Raw genomic sequence first — 20,685 nt, forward strand, 5'->3', positions numbered from 1 at the left:
CCGTGCCGCACAGAGCCCAGGCCGCGGCCAGGGGCGTGGAGCAGTGCGGGGACTGTGCGTGTGTGTCTGTGTGCGCGCGCGCCGCCCAGCGAGCCGCCGGAGCAGGGCAGCCAGACGCGTCAGGGCTCGCAGGGTATTTGGGGGTTCACACGGGTGCGTGTCCAGCTGCCCGCGCGCGCGTATGTCTGTGTGTGTTTCCGTGTGTGTCTGTGTGTGGTGTACGTGAGGGCGCACGCTGGGGTGAGTATACGTGCGAGAGTGTGCCGGTGCGGGTACGTGTGCACGCCGCGTGCGCGGGGCGATGAGGAATGTATTCTTGCGGATGAAACCGTGTACACGTTTTTGTGCAGCTATGCGAGTGTGCAGGCGCGCTTCCCCGCGCACGCCGGGGAGGCCTTTGTGTGCGCGGAAGGTGAAAGCCGAGCTTCTGCCCACCCCAAGGCGGAGCTCTTTCAGGTGCCTCTGTTGGGGTAGGCATGCGGGTCGGTGGGAGACTTTGGGTGCCTGTCAAAGCCTTCGCCCTCTGCTCCACCCTCTCCCCAACCTAGCTCTCTGCTCTTCTGTAGAGATGACACCCAACAACCCAACGGGGACAGGAAGCAGGGTTGGCCCGTGGGGGTGGGGGTGGAAGGCAGAAGATACTGTCAATGCTGAGGAACTGAGAAGGAAGTGTGGGGGACTGGAGGGAGTAGGGTGAAAGTAGTGGCAGCCTGGAAGAGGAAGCTGTGAGAAGAGAAGATAAGGAAGGGGGCATCGAGCTGGCCTGCTGGCCTGCTACTCTGGGAGGCTGGCCTGGTGGGGTAGCATGATGGAAATCACTCTGGCCCAGCTCCACTGCCTGCCGTAGGTGACCCCTGACACCAGCCTTCTGGGAGCCAATCTCCAAACATGTAAAATGGGGAACTAATTCCAGCTTGCAGAATTGGTCAAAGGTGTTTGCTGGTTTCCCCTGAGTGCCTGACACGCAGTAGGTTCCCAGTAGATGTGAGCCCATCTTCCTGCAGGCCTCTTGGTGTCCTGTGAAATCCTGGCTGAGACCTTGCTTTGTCTGAAGTCCCTTCTTGTTTTTCAGGTAGGGGGAGAGTGTGAGGTCTTTCACTCCTGAGATTTGGCTAACTGGCCTTGATAAGTCCCTAAGATTGGCATATTAATGGGAAGAAAGGAAGTTATCACTTGCTCAGCTGCGATTGTGGGTCTGTAAACATCTGTAATTACACTCAGAAACAGTGCATGGTTATATATAGTCAGGTAAGGCTACCCCAGTAGAATCACTATAATTATGTTCAGATAGGCAAGTGGTTGTGGGGACAGGAGGGTACTGATAGGCAGGCAGGGTGCTCCAGGCTCTGGGCAATGTTAGGAGGGTGTGAATTAAAGCCCCAAACTCTCCTCCTGGCCTTGATATCTGGGCTTCATCCTCGGTCTCACAGGGGAAGGAGAGGTAGCCACCTGCTATTTTTGCTAAGGTCAAGGATCTTGAGAGGAGTACACCACAGTCCTGTGTGATGACAGGAGGTTCACTATGTGAGCCTGAGAGGACCCACCGGAATAGAGAGGCCAACTCCTGCCACTCTCTGCATCAGTTTTTCTACCTCGAAAACAGGTGTTCAACCAAACCACATGGTCTCCAGTGACTCTTCCCATGATGATGCCCAAAGCATTATTTGACTCAATATAAAATATAATGTTGTAAATTACTTCCAAGTAAAACAAACAGCCCGGGAAGATGCATCAGATGGTTTCAGGTAACTCCTACCTGCACACAGCTCTTCCTATCCCAGTTTGGAAAGTACGGCTCTAACATTCTTGCTACATTGAATGGATTGGTTGCCTATGGAGTCAACTTGTAGTATTTTAGGTGCATCTCCACTAGCCTATAAACTTCATGAGGGGTTGTATGGTGTACCTGGCACTACTTGATGCTTACAATTCTATGAGATAAATGCTCTTTTCCCTTTTTTATAAATGAGCAAACTGACAGTTGGAGATGTTAAGTAGTTGCCCAAATCCATAGCTTTCTCTGGACCTTGGCCTCTGACCTCCCCTCTTTGGGCCCTCCCCAAAGGGAGGCTAATATGTAGTAGAGCCAGAATGTGGCCCTTGATTTACTCTTTATTCAATAGCTTTGTTGAATGCATCATGCATGGTTCTAGGAATTTACAAATAGATCAATAGGACAAATGGAGCTGTTGTTCCAGTGAGGGATCTAGGATGGGGAACAAGAATAAAGGGAGTATTTTTGCTTTACCTGTCAGACTCTTCAGACAATGTTGTTACATATTCCTAGTATAATTAAAATTAATAAAAATGTAGTAATCAAAGAGACCTCTATAAACATAAACAATCTAATTTCAGGCAGTGATAAGTGTTATGAAGAAAATAGAACAGTGATGAAATAAAGCATGATGGGGCAAGTGTACTTAGAAAGAAGCTCTTCAAGGAGATGACCTCTGGGCCAAGACCCGCAGGTAAGGAGCCAGCATTGTGCAGTGTGTGGGGAGAGCCAGGGGAAGAGCTACCCAGGCAGAGGGCAAGAGCAGCAAGTACAGAAGCTGGGCCTTTCCTAAGCCTAGGAAAAAAGAAGATGCCTGGGTTTGGGTGAACAGGGGAGGAGTGGGGCAGACCACACAGGTTCTGTGGTTGGGGCTGAAGAGTTTAGGGAGACAGGGGAGGTCTTAGGAGATGAGTAACAGTACCTGCTTTACATTTTCAAAGGCCATTCTGGATGTTGGAAAGAGATGTCTTGGAGCCAGACAAGAGCAGAGGCAAGGCATTCCACTATTGCAGCAGGCAAGAGAGAGCAGATGGTAGTTTGGACTAAGGTGGTGGCAACAGAAATAAAGAAAAGTAAAGGAGTTCATATATATTTGGAGGTAGAGCCAACAGCACCTGCTGAGGGACTGACTGTGGACAGTGGGGGATCCAGGCTTATTCTGAGGTCTATTTGTTCTACCCTCTATGCAGGCCACCTCCCCATGCATTTCTCTAAGGGCACTGATGGTTGAGTGAACCAGAGGCTCCTTTTTTCCTATCTCAACCCCATTTGTAATATAGCCTCCACCTGAAAACCAGAATTTTTTCTAAAAATCTAATGGATTCTACTGCTGAAGCTGATAGGAGATGGTCATTTCCAACTATACCCCAACTTGGGCCAGTCACGTGCCTGAAATTTTACCACTCAGAATAATTTCTTACCAAAAGATAGGTAGTAGATAGAGAGAAAGGAAGTATTAGTCTTGCTTTATAGATAAGAAAACAGGCTCTAAGAGGGAAAGTGCCTAAGCCAAGGACATAGCAAATAAAAGATAGAGCTGTAGCTCAAACTGAAAGCCTTTGCTTAGCTGGTCAGGTAGGTGAATGTCAGATTGAAGTATAGGCAGGCAGATAGGTGGGCGGATGAGTTTTCCACATTTAACAAAGCATATGAGGCTGACTGATGCATGCCTTGGAGATGTTAAAGGTTAATAAACTAAGGAGCTTCCCCAGCTCTGCCCCAACAAGAAATCTGGATGTCATCCTTGACTCCTCGGTTGTTCCTCTCAATCCCATCAAGCCAGTCCATGATATCTACCTCCCAAGTGTCTTCCTATGAGGCTGGAGAGGTAGGCAGGAGCCAGACTATGCTAGGCCTATAGGGCCATGTTAAGGAATTTGGTCTTTATCCAAAGATCAATGAAGAAGCTTTGGAAGATTTTAAACAGAGCAGGGACATGCTCACGCATGCATTTTGAGAAGATGGCTCTGGCTCTGGCTATTGTGTGAAGAATGGATTGGACATGGGCCCGAGGGGATGCAAACGGGGAGACCAATTAGGAGGCAGTGTCGGCCGTTTAGGGGAGGGAAGATAACTGCATTCCAGGGAGAGGATATTCAACAGCTGCAAAGCCAGGGAGGAAGGAAAGGGCAAGACGGTTTGGAGGAATTCAGATGGATCTGTGGCCAGAGCGCAGAAGAGAAGAGGAGGGACTGGAAAGAAGAATGGGCTCATATCCTGAGGAAGCAGGCTTCCCAGACTGGTCAGCTCCCAATATGGCAGGGGCTGTTTTAGGTTCGTCTAACAAGATTTCTCCATGATGAGATTACTGTTATTTAACTATCGCAAGGTGGACAATTCAAGGTTCTCATTTATAATCAACAAAACCAGTACTGGCTGACTTAAACATATAAAGTATTGACAGGATATTCAGGTAGCTACTACTGCTGAATAAAGAACACCACAACTCATACCCCCACTATTGCCAGCACCAAACTTAGCCCCAGAAACTAGAAATGGCCACCACCACCTCTCACCAGAAAGGATTCTTTACTGGACCTACATCTTTGAGTCTAAGTCCCCCATGCAGGATGGACCTCGAGATAATCATCCTAAGCGAAATAAGCCAGATGGAAAAAATCACACGATATCACTGATGTTGTGGGATATAAACCTAAAAGCAAATGAGCAAGACAAACAAACAGAGACTCAGGGACATGGACAATGGACTAGTGTTTACCAGTGGGTAGGGGGTAGAGGAGGAGGGGAGAGGTAAATGGGGTAAAGGGTGTCAAATACAGTGGGGTAGCGGGTGGGTGAAATGGGTAAAGGGGATCAAATAAATATATGGTAGCTGAAGGAAACTGGACTGTGGGTGGTAATCACACAATAGAATATATAGATGTCAAATTATAATGTACAACTGAAAATTATATAATTGTATTAACCAATGTTACCCCAATAAACTTAATAAAAAAAAAATAAGTCCCCCATGCATCAAACTGGCTGAGCCTAGTCATATGCCTTTGCCTTAGGTCATGTGACTCTGCCCTTGCTGCAAGGACGCAGACACTGTATTGTTGACATTTATGATTTCCATATAGGACCTGGGCTTTAACTTACTCCAAGAATCATAGGGTAGAGAATTCCCCAAGCATAAGAAGAGAGTTTAGAGGCTGAGTAGCCAAAAAATACAAATATCCCTTTACTGGGAAATGTAGCCAAGAGAGCTACAGTAACAGCTCAGAGCCAGGACATGACAGGAAAGGACAGATATCCTTGTTAACAGGGTGGCCTTTGCCAGGTTGTCTTACTATTGTTAGTTTTCTAAAAAAAGAGAGAAAACGGTTCTGATTCCAGTAATGGTGAAGTATCTTGTATCAGAACAACCCACCTACAGATAACTATATAAGCTTTGGACAAAATTTAAAAAAAAGGATTCGAAAACAGTAGATGAATGGATAAATAAACTGGGGTACATCCAGACAATGGAATATTATTCAGTGCTAAAAACAAATAAGGTATCAAGTCATAAAAAGACATGGAAGAAACTTAAATGCTTGTTACTAAGTGAAAGAAGCCAATCTGAAAAGATTACATTTTGTACAGCTCTAACTACATGACATGCTGGAAAAGGCAAAACTATAGAGACAGTGAAAAGATCAGTGGTGGCCAGGCATTGAAAGGGAGGGGAGGGATGAATAGATGATCACAAATAATTTTTAGGAAAGTGAAAATACTCTGTATGATACTATATTGGTGGATACATTTCATTTTAAGTTCGTCCAAACCCATAGAATGTACTACATGAGAGTGAACCCTAATGTAAACTATGGACTCTGAGTGATTATGGTGTGTCAATGTATGTTCATCACTTATAACAAATGTACTGCAATGGAGGATGGTGATAGTAGGGGAAGCTATACATGTGAGGGGATAGAGGGCACAGGGGGAATCTCTGTACCTTTCTGAATGCTTTCTCCTTAAGATCAGGAATGAGGCAAGGATCTCAATTCTCACTACTTCTATTTTAGTTGATACAGAGATCCTAGTCACTGCAATAATGAATGATTGTAATGCAATGTAACTTATTACATAGTAGGTGCTCAATAAATATTTAATACATGTATTTTAAGGAATGGGTTGGATATAACAATCTGGTTTCCTCCCAAGGTCAAATGGTATGCCCACAGCCGTCCAATTTTGGAGGCAAAGAAACCACCCTACTTTAATATACCCCACTCCACCTCTCCTAGTTCTCTTGCTTGGAGTCCTCTTTGCCCTTCACCTTAGCCATCCAGAAATCATCATCACCAGCTCCCTGATCTGTGCCTCACCTACCCTACGACTGCAAATGCTCCCAAAATTCAGAAAGCAGATCATATTGTGGACTCTAGAAGTGACACCCGCAAGCCTTGGATTCTTTGACTTCCTCCAGCATAACAAAGACCAAGGAGAAGTGAGAGGCGAGGTCAGCACTATTCCCTTGGAAAAGATGACCAAGTGCCTATGTTTGCCCAGGACAGAGAGGTTTCCTAAGAAGAAAGACTTCCAGTTTTAAAACTGGGACACTGGTGGGCAAACCGGGAGGGCTAGGCAGGAATCCTCCCCCAACCTCCTTCATCCTGAAAAAGAAAGTGCACGTGGACTATACACCTTTCCCATGGTGGGAAGCGCCAGCTCTAGGGGAGCAGTCTTTTGTGTTTAAATGTCAAGAGCAAAGATAGCTCCATAGGCTCTGCCCAAAACAGGATCTGAAGCTCAGCCGGTTCTAGGTAGATTGTTGGCTGAGTGAACATGCTGAAGAAGCAGAGGAAAGGGGCCCTGCCTCTGGGAACCCCCACCCCCACCCAAAGCGGGTTGTTTTCTGCAGCCATGACCATGTATACACTGCACCTCATCTAGTCTTGTCATTTTTTCCTTCCCACCCTGCATATCTGTCAAGCACCAGAATGTTTTGCATTCAACATTTACATACACTAAAATTATTTTTATAAAATATTTTTATCAAAGTAATACATGTTAGATTTTTTAAATGCTTCTAAGCATTTCTTTTTTTTTAAATGTTACTAGGGAAAAATTCACTTTTGTTCCATCCTATTTCACCATACCCTAGGGCCCCTCTCTAAAGGAAACCTATAATCTTTCCTGCTTTGAGATGTGATGGCTTTCACCACAAATCTGATTAATATGCATATACCTCCATTTCTTGATGAACTGAATAAATATTTACTGACTCCGCTCATGAAAAACATGAAGAAATCCTCTCACTTACACTATTGCTCATCTTCTAATTCCTTCTACCTTGTGTTCGTTATAGTGTTAGTTTATTTTCCTAGTGATTACATCTTCGAGCTCAATAATTGTTTAAAATCTTTATTTCCAGTTGCATGTGCTTTAGTTATTTCATGATTTCTACTATGTAAAATGAAATTAGCACCTGTGCTCTGTTTTGCCTCTCCTCCACCCCAAAATTTGACTCTGACAGTTATATTATCACTTTTACATTACCAAGAATTACCATATTTACATATGTTCTGTAACTATAATTAAGTCTTTCATGCTTTAACTAAAAGGTAATTCTGATCATTTAAATTCAATAAACAGCATCTACAATGTTATGATTAGAAGTAAATTCTAATTTGAGATTATATCAGGTCCATAAAACAAGAAAGGACTGCATATAAAAAGGATCGATCAGAAAGCACAAAAATGGTCTGGGAAATAAAAAATGTAATTGCCGAGATAAAAATACATAATTTGACAATCTGGATGCTAGTGCCAGAAAGTAAGGAAGTGCTTAAATAAATCAGGATGGGGTGTGTCAAAGGGACACAGAAGCCAATCTGCAAGAGCTCTCATAGCCACAGCTGGGACAATTGGAGCAACAAAATAAATAGTGCAGTTTGAGGATAAGCCAAAGTCTAAAATAAATATACATGAGTCCAGGCCAATCTAAATAAATGATTGGATAAATAAATACATGGGGAGAAGGGACAAATCTTCCTTACAGCAGAATTCCAAATAACATATGTAGCTACTCTCTTCTCCAGATGGAGCTTAATTGGCTCTTCTGCCATGATTGTGTGCTAGATTTAGTGACTTGCTTCGAAAAAATAGAGTGTGGAAAGGGAAAAAATAGTAACTTTTCAGTGGACAAAACTGACAAATTGCTTTAATCAAGTGATCAAGGTTATGGTCACCAGCTGATGTCATGTGATGAGAGGGTCACTTCACCATTGTGGTATTCTCCTCTCATGATGTTTAATCATAAGGAAAATCCAGATTGAGAGATGTTCTACAAAATACCTAACTAGTACTTCTCAAAACTGTCAAAGTGATTTAAAAAAAAAAAAAAAAAAGACACAAAACAAAGAAGCACGGAGAAACTGTCACATTGGAGACTCAGGAGGTATAATGACTAAATACATGGATTGGATCCTGGAACAGAAAAAGGATGTTAGAGGGGAAACTTGAATAAAATCTGAAATTGAAATTTGAATAAAATCTGGAGTTTCGGTAATAGTAATGTACGAATGTTCATTTCTTAAACTATGGTTATGTAAGATGCTAACATTAGAGGAAACTAATGTTAGGTGAAGGGTATAGAAAACTCTGTATTATCATTGCAATGTCCCTATAAATCTAAAATTATTCCAAAATAAAAAATACGCTTAAAAAATGTCTAGAAGCAAAAGTCATAGAATTCTCCAAGAATATAAAGAGAAAAATAATTTTTTTAATGAGGAGGAAAAATTGAGTCATAAAAAATCAATTCAAGAGCCTGACATCTGTGTAATGAGAATTCCAGAGAGAAAAAAGAAAAGAGAGGCAAGAAAATAATCAGAGAAATAATAGAAGAAAATTTCCTCAGAGCAAAGAGAAAAAATAGACTTTAGATTTAAAAATGTCCATTGAATTCTAAGAAGAATCAAAGAAAAAACATACATACCTAAGGCCTCATGAGATTTCAGAAAGCCTAACGGCTTCTGGCAGTTGAAAGCAAATAAACAGGTTATCTGTAAGGAAATAAATATTGCATTAGCATCAGGCTTCTCTGAACCTTGAAACTTATACACAATGGCCGCAAAATTCTGAGGAGAAATGTTTTTGAATCAGCTAAACTAAAAGACTGCTGCTGTAGGGGAAAAATAGACTTATGAGAAGGAGTAAAGTTTATCTCCCATGAACTCTGGCTTAAAAAAAATTAATTGAGCTTGTGCTCCAGGAAAACAAAAAAGGAAGATATAGTTATTTGATTCTCAAAGTATATTTCCAAGAGCAGAATCTCTCAGGCCCCACCCCTGACCTACTGATTCAGAAACTCTGTGGGTGGGGCCCAGCGATCTGTATTTCAATAAGTTTGAGAAGTTCTGGAGTCTCGGATGGTAATCTCAAATCGCCTTCACCAGCCTGGTACACTCATCGCCCAGCTACTGTGAGTTGCTGCACAAAATGCCCTCCTGTCTCAAGGGAGACAAACTCTGGAATCTCTGTGGGACCAGCTGAAGCTAGCCTCCTGCCAAGAATATTTCCTTGCTTGGCTTTCTTGCCCTGCTCTGTCCTGGCAACAGTGATTAACTGAGAGAATGGTCTCAATTTCACCAGAATCCTTGTCTCAAGCTCTGCTTCTGGGGAGCCTGACCTAAGATACATAATAGCCACGAAACAGTAGAACTAACCCAGATACTCATTGACAAGAACTGTCAGGGTGATAAATGTTTGCCTGGAAGTATTTAATTTAAATTAGAACAGGAAAACAGAAGGCTCTGAAAACAGTGTCTTAAAAATGTCTTCAAGAATAAAGTGAATTCCAGTCAATAGATGGTACAATTAAGAAGCTAGAAGCTCTTAGTCATATGGTAAAAACAACAACAACAACAACAACAACAACAAATAAACAACAACAACAAAAACACACATTTCTCCTCTCAGAAAGGAATAGAAAAGGTGCCAAGAAACTCTAGGAAAAACACAAAACTATACCAGAAAATTGTGATTGAACTATGAAGCAAAAAAAAAAATGTGGCATGATTTAAAGCAATTGATGACATGTAAGGAAAGAGAAGTATTTGATTTTAACATTGGAAATATTCCATTGTTTGGCCTTATTTTATTTAACTTTTATGACGGAAAAATTCAAACACATGCAGAGGTAGAAAAAATAGCAATCACTCAGCTTCAATGGTTATCAAGTTCTCAATCTCAAATATCGAGTCAGTTTTCATGTTCCCCTAAATGTTTCGTTTTTCCCCTTTTTAACAGTTGGTTTGTTTGAGTCAGAATCCGAACAAGGTCTATAGACTGCACGTAGCTGCAGACTCCTAAATCTCTCCCAGGCTGCAGAGGAACACTCCACTTTAGACAACGCTGTTCAGGGCCTTGAAATGACATTTCCTTTTCTGCTGATCCAGTCACCATCTCAGATCTGCAGGAGTCGTTTTGTTCCTACTTCAAGGCCAAACCCTTTGTCTTAATCACTAACATCTCCTGAAATAACCACTGGGTAGCTGTCAAGTTCAGGCTGCTTCAAGCTCTCTCAAATCTTCAGTTTCTTTAGAGTCAAAAGAATCTCCAGTTTCTTTTGATCTTAAAGGACTTTGCCTTGGTGTCCAGTCTGTATAGAAATTTGAGATTCACCATTCCAGTATAAACACTGAAGCAGGTGTCCGATGTCTAAAAATCTTGTGGAGTTTTCTGTTTACCAAAGTTTAGTGAGAGCGCCCCTGGTTACTCATGTTATGGATACTTAAGTGCCAGTTTGGGATTAAAGAGATCCAAACAATGCTCTAATTTATATCTGGACTTCTCAGAAAATCCAGAAAGTTTAGGTTAGGAACCAAAACATGTTTGGAGCTGTAGTTAGTTGCAAAAGACCCTTGGGGATGATCTGCAGCCACAGGTCCCAGGTTTTGTTATAAAGAGCCCATTTGACCAAGAAAATGAAGGAAGTGGCCTGGCCTGGGGCACAGTGACTGCCATCATGGAATCTTCTGCCCAACCCTGGTTGATAGTTCTGGACTTTACACTTTGCCTCCTCTTTATCGGAGTAGCTGGTTATAGGAGGGGCAGGAAAGACAGGTGGCGCTAGAACACAAGAGAAAAGGAACTTTGACCTTAGCTGACCAGAACCTGACAGCCACCAAGTGGTCAGGCCAGAGTCTGAACCCAGGTCAGTCTGGCTCGATATTTTACCCCATTCTCCTTCCTCCTCACTCCCACAGAACCTGGAAGCCAATAGGAAAAGTCCTAATGCGACCCAGTTGTTCCCCAAGGGGCCCAAAGGGGAACACCTGGAATCAGAATGGCAGAGTTTCCTGCAGTGAAACAGGTGATTCAGACAAATATCAATAGACACTCCCAGAAACATGAAACCAAAGGTCAACCAACCAACAAAAGCAGTCCTTTTGACAGGTGAGGGAAAATCAGAGAATTATTCAAGTCAGCCTCTTCACTGTTGCCCTAGAGACCTGGAGGACTAAGATGGAAAGCAGATCATTTTTGTGGGGGCGGGGTGGGTGGATACTGAGTCCCTACCCTCAAGGAAATGTCCTGGGTGCTCTCTCCCTGTGAATGAGGGACCTCTGAACCAGGAACGATTTTAATCACGTTCTCATTGCCAGAACAGGGCCGGGCACAAAATAAACCCTCACTCCATGAATGAATTTCATTTTTGAAAATTAGCCCAGTCTTTCCACCACCTGATCATTCTTCAAGCATTTAGTGATTTTGTAAATGTTTGAAAAACAAGAATCTGTAGTCAGGGAAGGGAACTGAGAAGTAAAACAAGGTATGCTGCCTAGTAGACATTTTTTAAATGTCTTTCTGGGTAAAGTAAGGGAAGCAGAGGAAAAGAACAAGCAGTCTTAGAACAGCACCCCTATATCTGCTGAGGGAAAAGGTTTCACTTTCTGGAGGGAGAGTGGGGCCCGCAGGGACTATGTGAGGTGTTCAAGGGTTTCTAAGGATACACGGCCCTAAGGTTGGGAAGGAAGCAGACTGGAATGGTCTTCAGGAACATATCTCCAGGCTTCCAGGAATGAGTTAATTCATTCGTTCAATGTTTTATTTATTGAGCACCTACAAAGTGCTGAGCTGTGTTTGAAATGCTTGAGATATAGCAATGAATAAAATTTTAAAGATTCCTGCCCTCTCCTAGAGCTTATATTCTAGTCAGGAGAACAGGAAAAAAATTAATAAGTCAAATAAAATTATAAATGCATTTACCCCTTGACCTAGCAATGCCATTTCTGGGCTTCTAGGATTTTAGGGTAGAGTTTCATCTGCACAGTAAAATGACGCAGGCACAAGGTTGTTGATTGCAGTGCTATTTGTAATAGCAAAAGACTGGGCACAGCTTTGAATCTTGAACCATGTGAACATAGTATCCACTCAGATCAAACCAAAAGATTCTTAGATTTAGTATAGGTTTTATTAAACAGTGATAAATGTGCTATGGAGAAAAATAAAGGAGGGAACTAGGTAATGCTTGGAGGGGTGTTGCCATTTCACACTGATAGTTAAGGAAGGCGTAATGGGGAAGATAACATGTGAATAAGAGCCTGAAGGAGATGAGAATGTACTGGGGATGTGTTCAGGTGGAGGAAAAAGCAGGTGCAAAGGCCCTGAGGTAGGAGTCCTCTGACATGTCCAAGGACCAGCACAGGGACCAGCTGGATTGGAGCAAAGTGAGCGAGAGGCAGAGGGTATACCTGCGTTGCCACCCTAGACACTCTGAGTCTGAGGGGCTGCAGCTACGGTGGCTCATGGCCTTGGGAGGCTCCCTTCTCATGCTGGCCTCCCCAGTTCATTTAAACATTTCGCCTAATGACACCTGGTTCTCCTCTGGATCTTCTCTGCCCGTGAATGTTCATCCTAAAGTGTGAAGCCCAGAACTGTGCTGACTAGTGTCTTCAGTGTCCTCCATTGCCATCCCCAGCTAGCCTGCCTCTCAGGCTCCCTCCTGGGAACTCTTCGCCACTGGCTTCCCAATGCCAATCCCTCTGACCACTTCTTCTAAGTCTCCCTCCCTGACCCTGAACACCAAGCTCCCAGTTTCTGTCCTCACCTTCTTCTCTCTCTTACCACCTCTTGCCTCCTTTGCCCCAGGGCTTCTGCCCACATTTCTCCCCCAAGCCCAGGCACGCAGATCTTTTTCCTCTTGGACATCTGTCCTGGATGTCTCAGGCACCTTGGACTCCACATACGTTTAGAGCTGGACTCACCACCCACTGGATCACCCCTCTGCCCTCCAGACTTGGCAGGCTGGTCCTTGGGATGCCCTCTGCTGGCTGGCTCTGATGCACCCTGCCTGCACCTTCCATACCCGTCCACCTGAGCAGAGACCCGTTCGGCCTGATGGCTGATGCCTTCCCAGCATCTCGCACAGCTCCTGGCATATAGTGAGTGCTTAATAAACTATCAAATGACTGAGTAGTCTCACCCACTGCCTCCAGCTTCTGAGTCTGCTCCCCTCTCCCAGAGATCCCTGACAGGCACGGTGGGCCCACCTCCAGGGCCCTCACCTCCCCAAACCCTGAGTGTAGGAGGCCCCATGAGCTTCCCTTCAAAGCTCTGCCAGACACCAAGGTGTGTTTCTTGGGGAGATTTGGAACCCAGGAGGCCGCTGGCCTTTTATACCTGCCCACTGGAGACGGGCTCAGCGTTGTTCTTTGGGTTTCAGTGACTTCTGCCTGTGGAAGACAGAGTGTGAATAGGTCACGGAAACCCTTGGAGTAGCAGTTTGAGTTGGAGGAAGAGGGAGAAGCAGAACAGGAATTGAAGGGCCCAACCAGCCAGGCACCCAGTGCAGCATCCTGCTGTTTGTTCTCCATGGTGTGACTGTAAGCCCCACGGAGCAAGCAAAGATGTCTTCTATCTTCTCCTTTATGTCTGGTACCTTATGGCAGAGGCTGTCAAAGGAGGGCAACCCCTCCACCGCCACCCCTAGATTTTGCCAGATAAGATATAGGCCACTCAGTTCGATTTGAATTTCAGATAAACAAGTAAATTTTCAGTATAAGTATGTCCCCCAGCCAGTATCTTCTTTGAACCGTATTTATACTAAAAAAGTTATTTGGTGTTTATCTGAAATCCAAATTCAAATTTAACCCAGGTGTCCTCTATTTTTATTAGTTAAATCTAGCAACCCTACCTCCAGGTGACTTTTGGCAATGTTTGGAGACATTTTTGGTTGTCATAATTGGGAATGGGGTGTTGCTACCAGCATTTAGTGGGTAGAGGTGCCAGGGATGCTGCTAAATATCCTTCAGTGCACAGGACAGCTCCTCACTACCAATTGTTATCCAGATCAAAATGTCAAGAGTGCCGAGGTTGAGAAACTCTCCCTATGGGTACCTAGACCACAGAGAACTCTCCGTCCCACCTCCACCTCTTGCCCACCTGCCTTCCTTCCCTCAGGCCATTGAGAAAGATCTTAGACCTGTCACAGATGTTAGCCAAGGCTAAGTTATGAAGTTAATGAGAAAAATAGAATACAAAATTGTGTACCTTCTCAACACTGCACAAGGGTAAACTACGCACTAAAAACAATGGAAGAAAAATGACTAAAATGTCAAGATGGTTACCTTAGGCAATTGAAACATTTTTTTCCTCTCATTTTCTTTCTTTTCCCACACATTTCCTGAGGACCATGTTTGTAAAATATTTTGAATTTTTAACTTTTAATTATGTAAGTATTGCGTGAGTACATTCTCCTTGTATTAAAAAAAAAAAAATTGGAAACAGTACAGCAAGTCCAGTGTCCTTTGACCAGCACCTCCCATCTGGTCTCAGGCCTCTGCAGAAGTACCTGCTGCTGCTGCTGCTGCAGAGCTTATGTCCAGCTATGGCAGGACACGGTTCTACCTTTGGCTTTGAGCTGACACTGGAAAATGGAATTGTGTGATCATAGGCAAGTACATTTTACTAGATATGACGAAGTTGTTTGAAAGTTAGTTTACTCTGCTGCTAACAAGGTATGACAGGACCAGCGTGAACCAGCATTTGACACCAGATAAGAAAATGCTGGCCAATCTGATGGGTGAAAAGTATAATCTCATTGTTTTAATTTGTCTTTCCTTTATTATGACTGAGATTTTTTTCCCAGCTTCATTGATGAGATATAATTGAAATATGACATTGTACAAGTTTAAGGTATTCAGTGTGATGACTTAGGATATGTTTATTTGCAAAATAGTGACCACAATAAGATTAGTTAACACATTATCACCTCACATAGTTACTCTTTTTTGTGTGAATGTGGTGAGAACTCCCCTCACCTCCACTACAGCACCTGGTCTTCCGAGGTGGTCTCCCATCCAAGTACTAACCAGGCCCGACGCTGCTAAGCTTCTGAGATCCGACAAGATTGGGCACGTTCAAGGTGGCATGGCCATAGACATGGTGAGAACTTTTAAGATCTGCTCTCTTAGCAACTTGCAAGTATACAGGACAGCATTGTCAACTATAGTCACCATATTGTACATTAGATTCCCCAGGACTTATTCATCTTATAGCTGGAAGTTTGTACCCTTTGACCTTCACCCATTTCTACCACCCCTCAACCTCTCTGGAAACCACCAATCTACTTTCTGTTTCTAAGAGTTTGGCTTTTTAAATTATTTTAATTTTTAATTTTTATTTTTTAGATTTCACATATACATAAGATCACACAGTATTATTAGTCTTTCCCTGTCCGACTTCTGTCAATTAGCATAACACCCTCAAAGTTCATCCATGGTGTTGCAAATGGCAGAATTTCCTTCTTTTTTATGACCAATAATATTTTATTGTATATATTTACCACATTTTCTTTATCCATTCATATATCGATGGACGTTTAAGTTGCTTCCCTATCTCAGCTATTGTTAATAATGCTGCAATAAACATGGGGTTACAGATATCTCTTTGAGATCATCTTTTCATTTCCTTCAGATATATACCCAGAAGTGGGATTGCTGGATCATATAGTAATTCTATTTTTTATTTTTTAGGGAACCTCCATACTGTTTTCCAGTGGCTGTACCAATTCATATTCCCACCAACAGTGCACAATGGTTCCCTTTTCTCCACACCTTCACCAACACTTGTTATTTCTTGTCTTTTTTATAATAGCCATTCTAACAGGTATGAGGTGATATCTCATTGTGGGTTTGTTTTTTTTAACGCCTACTGCACCAGGTCTTCCTAGGTGGGAAGACTACCCAGGCCCGACCCTGCTTAGCTTCCGAGATCAGACGGGATCGGGCGTGTTCAGGGTGGCATGGCCGTAGACTTATTGTGTTTTGATTTGCATTTTCCTGATGTTTAGTAATGTCGAGCATCTTTTCATATATCTGTTGGCTATCTGTATGTCATCTTTGGAAAGATGTTACCACTGAGATTGAATATCTTCAGGTGTTCATTTTTTAAATTAATTAAAAATTTGATCAATATACATTCACATCATTCAACATTCAAAAAGGGTAGTCAGTGAGAAACCAGCCTTCTTCCCATGTCTGGAGCCCAGCTTGGCAGCCCCTACACAGAGACAATGTCCGAAAACAGTTTCTAGCGTTTCTTTCCAGAGATACTCAGTGCGCAATAGGTACTTATATATATATAGCCTTTCTCTTTAGTTTTTTCACAAATTGTAACATTTTCCACACTGTTCTACACTGCTTTTTTTTTTAATCTGGAAAGTAGTTCATCCCACTGTACATAGAGCCATGTCATTCCTGATTTCATAGCATCCCATCTGATGGGTACATTGCAATTTTTTTAAACAATTCCCTAGTGTTGGATATTTTGGTGCCTTCCAATTTTTTGCTACAATGAATATCTTGTGCATATATAATTTCTCACATATGGGAATACATTTGTAGGTAATTCCCAAGAAGTGAAATTTCTGGGTCAAAGGGCAAGTATATGTAAAGCATTTTAGGTTGTAGCCAAATTGCCTTCTCTATCAACTTACTGATTATGTCATTTCATGATTGTAAAGAAACTATCTTATTGTTTAATCCAAAGAAAAATATAGCAGTCATTGTCTTTGATGATAAGAAACCATGACTTACGAAACATCTACTATGTGTCAGAAACTTTACTCATATTGCCATGACACCTGTGAGGCACGTGAATCAAGTCTTTTGTTTAAGGCTCCGGAAAGTAGGCGACAGAGCCAGAAATCAAACCTTGACCTGTCGGGCTCCCTATCTTGGGTCTGGGCCTTGTCACCAGTCAGGAGGCTGACACGCTACTGTGAGGAACTAGATTCCAGCATAACTCAGGGAGATGTCACGTGACAGGTGTCAGGAGGCCTGAACCAAGGCCTGGGAGTACATGATGGGGTGGGCTGGACTGGAGTGGCTGAAAGGGCTTTACAGAGGTGAGAGCTTTTGAGGTAAGGTCTAAGGATTGAAGGAATAGATTTTGCTCATGAAAAGTAGAAAAGCGGGGCCCATACTTAACTCAGGAGCCAGACTGTCTGGATTTGAATCTTACTTCTACCACTTCCTAGCTGTATGACCTGTTTCCTCGTCTATAAAATATAGAATCTAATTCATAAAGTTGTTGTGGAAATTAAATGTGTTAAAGTAAGTTTAAAAAGGAAAAAAAAATACACCTGACACTTTGTAAGCATTCAACAAGCATGAGCCATTTATTAGCGAATAACTAAATTGTTTTCAAAGGTATTTTAATTGATAACGTTTTTCTGTATGTTGTTTAAAAACATTAGTTGGCAGACTGGTAATGACGGGATTCATTGTTTGGTTGAAGGTGACAGGAGGTGATGTCATAACAGATTGATTCAGGCACCACAAAGTGATCAGAGCAATGCCAGGCCCAGCACAGTGGCTGGCAGTAGTTTGTACATTTTGCCAAATAATAATCGTTTAAAAGTGTTGAAATGCAGTTACGCAAATGTTGATTTTTAAGAGTTAACATTTATTTAGCTTTTACTATATGCCAAGCGCAACTTCTAGTATCCCGTCTAATCCTCACAATAAGCCTATTGGGTAACTGCTATTATCGTCCCCATTTTACAAATGAGGAATCTGAGGCAGCAAGAGACTTTTAAGCCATTTGCCAAAGGCCACCATAGCTGGGATCCACACTAGGCTTGGGAAGATTACAGCCTGCTCTCACTTCTCTGCATATCTGCCTTTCTCGGTGGGAAACTAGATCTAGAATCAAGTTATTGTTGGCATCTTCCCAATCATTGCGCTCTTTTGAAGTGAGGCAATCTAAACCAGCAAATCTCCTCACACCTGAACAGCTCTGGTCTCAGATCACAGGAGAGCACAGGGGACAGGAGGAGCCATGAAAGTTTCCTAATCTAGGACTTTTAGAAAGCATTTTAGCAAACAGCTCTGGTGCAGCAGAGAGGGGACCTAAGAGACGAGAGAGAGAGCAGCACCCTGGTAGAAATATTTGCAGGTGTTTGGTGACTGTTGGTCAAAGCTATAGATAGGGCCAGGAGAGGTCCTTGGCCTGACCTTCTTGCTCCCCATAGGATACTGGAATCCTCCTAAGGCCCTTGTCCTGCAGGAAGTACTTACTTGCTGGAGGTTAAATGTTTATAGTCACAAGTGGATATTGAACCCTTGAAATGTGGCTAGTTCAAATTGAGAAGTGCTGTAAATAGAAAATACATAACTGATTTCAGACTTAACACCAAAAAAAAGTAGGATAGCTCAATAATTTTTCTATTAATTACATGTTAAAATGATATTTTGGATCTATGGGTGAGGAAAAATATTAAAATTAATTTTTTTTTCTTTTATAAATGACTACTGGAAAACTTCAAATTATGTATATATTTCTATTGGACAGAGTTGTCTGGGCACCTGCCTCCCTTTCCCTTTGTGAGAAGCTGTGGGCTCAGTGGTGAGTGCTGGCCAGTCAGATGTGTTCTCTGCCAGGCTTTCTGAGTTCACTCCCCAACCGGACGGAGGCTGTTTCTAGGGAGCTGTCTGGGTCTGCTGTGCTCTGCCGCCCTCTAGCGGCTCCTCTTCCAAACTGTCCAGTTCTGTGACATTCCATCTTCGTGATGGGACTGGGCTGAACTTGGTATCTTGAAACATATTTGGTCCCCAATCATTTATTCCACTTACCTACTATCCTGTTTTGATTTTAGTTGATTCAAAGTAGCTTTACAGAAATAGTTTTAAAAATGGCCTGGTGCCTAGTTACTATCTTCTCAACAAGTCTCAATACAATTAAGATACATCTTCTCTTCAACTGTGGCTCCTTATTGGCAGAAAATTATCAATAACGTCTGGAAAATAATATTGCCTAACCCTTTAAATTCCTGGATGTTAAGTAATTTTATTTATGGGCCTAGATTTTGGGTCTTAAAAGGTAGTTTCTTTTTGTTGGTAAAATGAGTTAACAGTATGGTAAATAGGTTAGATTGCATCATGAAGAATATGGGGCAATAATGCATATAAAGTACTCAGCACAGTTCCTAGTACTTGGTAAACTCTCGATATATGAAGTGATTAGTATGTGAAATTACTCGGTGTTTACATAAGTAGTGACCTTTTAAGAGTGTTAGGGCTAGAAGCACTTGTGCTCCTGTGTGCTAGCACCCTGGTTCAGAACTTTCCTGATGAGTAAACAAAGGGCAATGGAAAGAAACTAAATCTCAATGGTCACTGAGCTGGGAAAACACTCAGCTGGTTTGGGATCTTCCTGGACAATCACCCAGCTAGACCAGACCCAAGTTAATTCAGCCAACCAGGGCAAGGAGAGTGGACAGGGCAGAGGTCACAGATCCGCTCCACGGAGACTCCGTATTTACCCGGGTGCGTGAAGACATTCCCAGGCCTGTGTGGAGTGGAAATGTAAGTTCAAAGAGAAAATGGAACAATATAAAATGTGCAACTGTTCAAGAAAAATTTGTTTGTGTATGTTTTAAGTGGATAGTTGTGGGTATCAGATCACTGTGGCATTTATATCTTTATGGAGACATTTAAAAGAATGACTAACTGCTTTATTTTAAAGTGTTGACGTTATGATAATGCTGGAAATTATAGTCTTTGCAAGTTTATTTAAACATGGTGAAAAGTTCTACATATGTTAAAGTTCTACATAATTTAGACTATACAAAGGAAAACCGCAGCCTTCATATTCTTGTAAGAGAGAATGTGAGCACAAAATTTTGAAGATCAGGCCCTAGGCTATATACCCAGGATTGAATTGTTGGGGCTTGGGGTGCAAAATCAACATTCCTTAGGATAAAAAACTTTCCAAAGCTGCTGTGCTAATTTACGTTCCCCTCAGCAGTGGAGGCAGGTGAGTTCCATTGTTCAGATTCCTCCCCAATGCTGGAGAACTGTGTCGAAGTCTGCACCATTTACCAGGCAGAGATGTCCATTATCTCTCTGCAGAAGCTCAAGGCTAACAGAGTTTACTTGGAGCCAGAACCCTAGGCCTTCTGAGCCTGTGGAATCAGACTCTAGAGAACTAGATTAGATGGTTCTAATGGCTTCTCTCCACAAAAGCCCAAAACAATCATCTCTAAGAAAAAGCCCGCTTTGTTCAGAGCCAGCCCCATCATACCCTAGGCCTGGCTCCTGTCCCTGAGCAGCATTGGCTGCATGCCAGCCCTTGGCTCTTACCTTTCCCCGTTTGTCTCCAAGCTAACCAGCCTCCTGTTCACACGCCTTGCTCTGGGCAGGAAGCTGGAGAGTTGGTAGCAGTGGCTTGTTACCATCTTGTTCCTGTCCTCTGGTCACCTCAGTGCAGTCACAGTAAATTCAGTCCCTTACGTGTGGGTTTTGCTGGAAGCCAGCCTCTTGCTTTTTGTTTCTGTCGGCAGTTCCACCTCCCCAGCTATATCTGTCCCATATTCTCAGCCTCTGGAATGAGTCACCAAAGATGCCCGCTTGGTTAGTGGACTAGTTGAAAGGGTAAGGAGTGCGGGCTGGGAGAAGCAGCAGCCCCAC

At 42.8% G+C, this 20,685-nt stretch overlaps 2 pseudogenes; both read right to left on the bottom strand.

Moving 5' to 3' along the window:
* Positions 1-15,035: 15,035 nt before the first annotated feature.
* LOC112475065 lies at positions 15,036-15,154 on the bottom strand (annotated as a pseudogene).
* Positions 15,155-15,919: 765 nt separating this feature from the next.
* On the bottom strand, positions 15,920-16,028 carry LOC112475009 (annotated as a pseudogene).
* Positions 16,029-20,685: the final 4,657 nt, after the last annotated feature.

The sequence above is a fragment of the Pteropus alecto genome, unplaced genomic scaffold (genome assembly GCF_000325575.1).
Source record: "Pteropus alecto unplaced genomic scaffold, ASM32557v1 scaffold7, whole genome shotgun sequence".
NCBI classification, from domain to species: domain Eukaryota; kingdom Metazoa; phylum Chordata; class Mammalia; order Chiroptera; family Pteropodidae; genus Pteropus; species Pteropus alecto.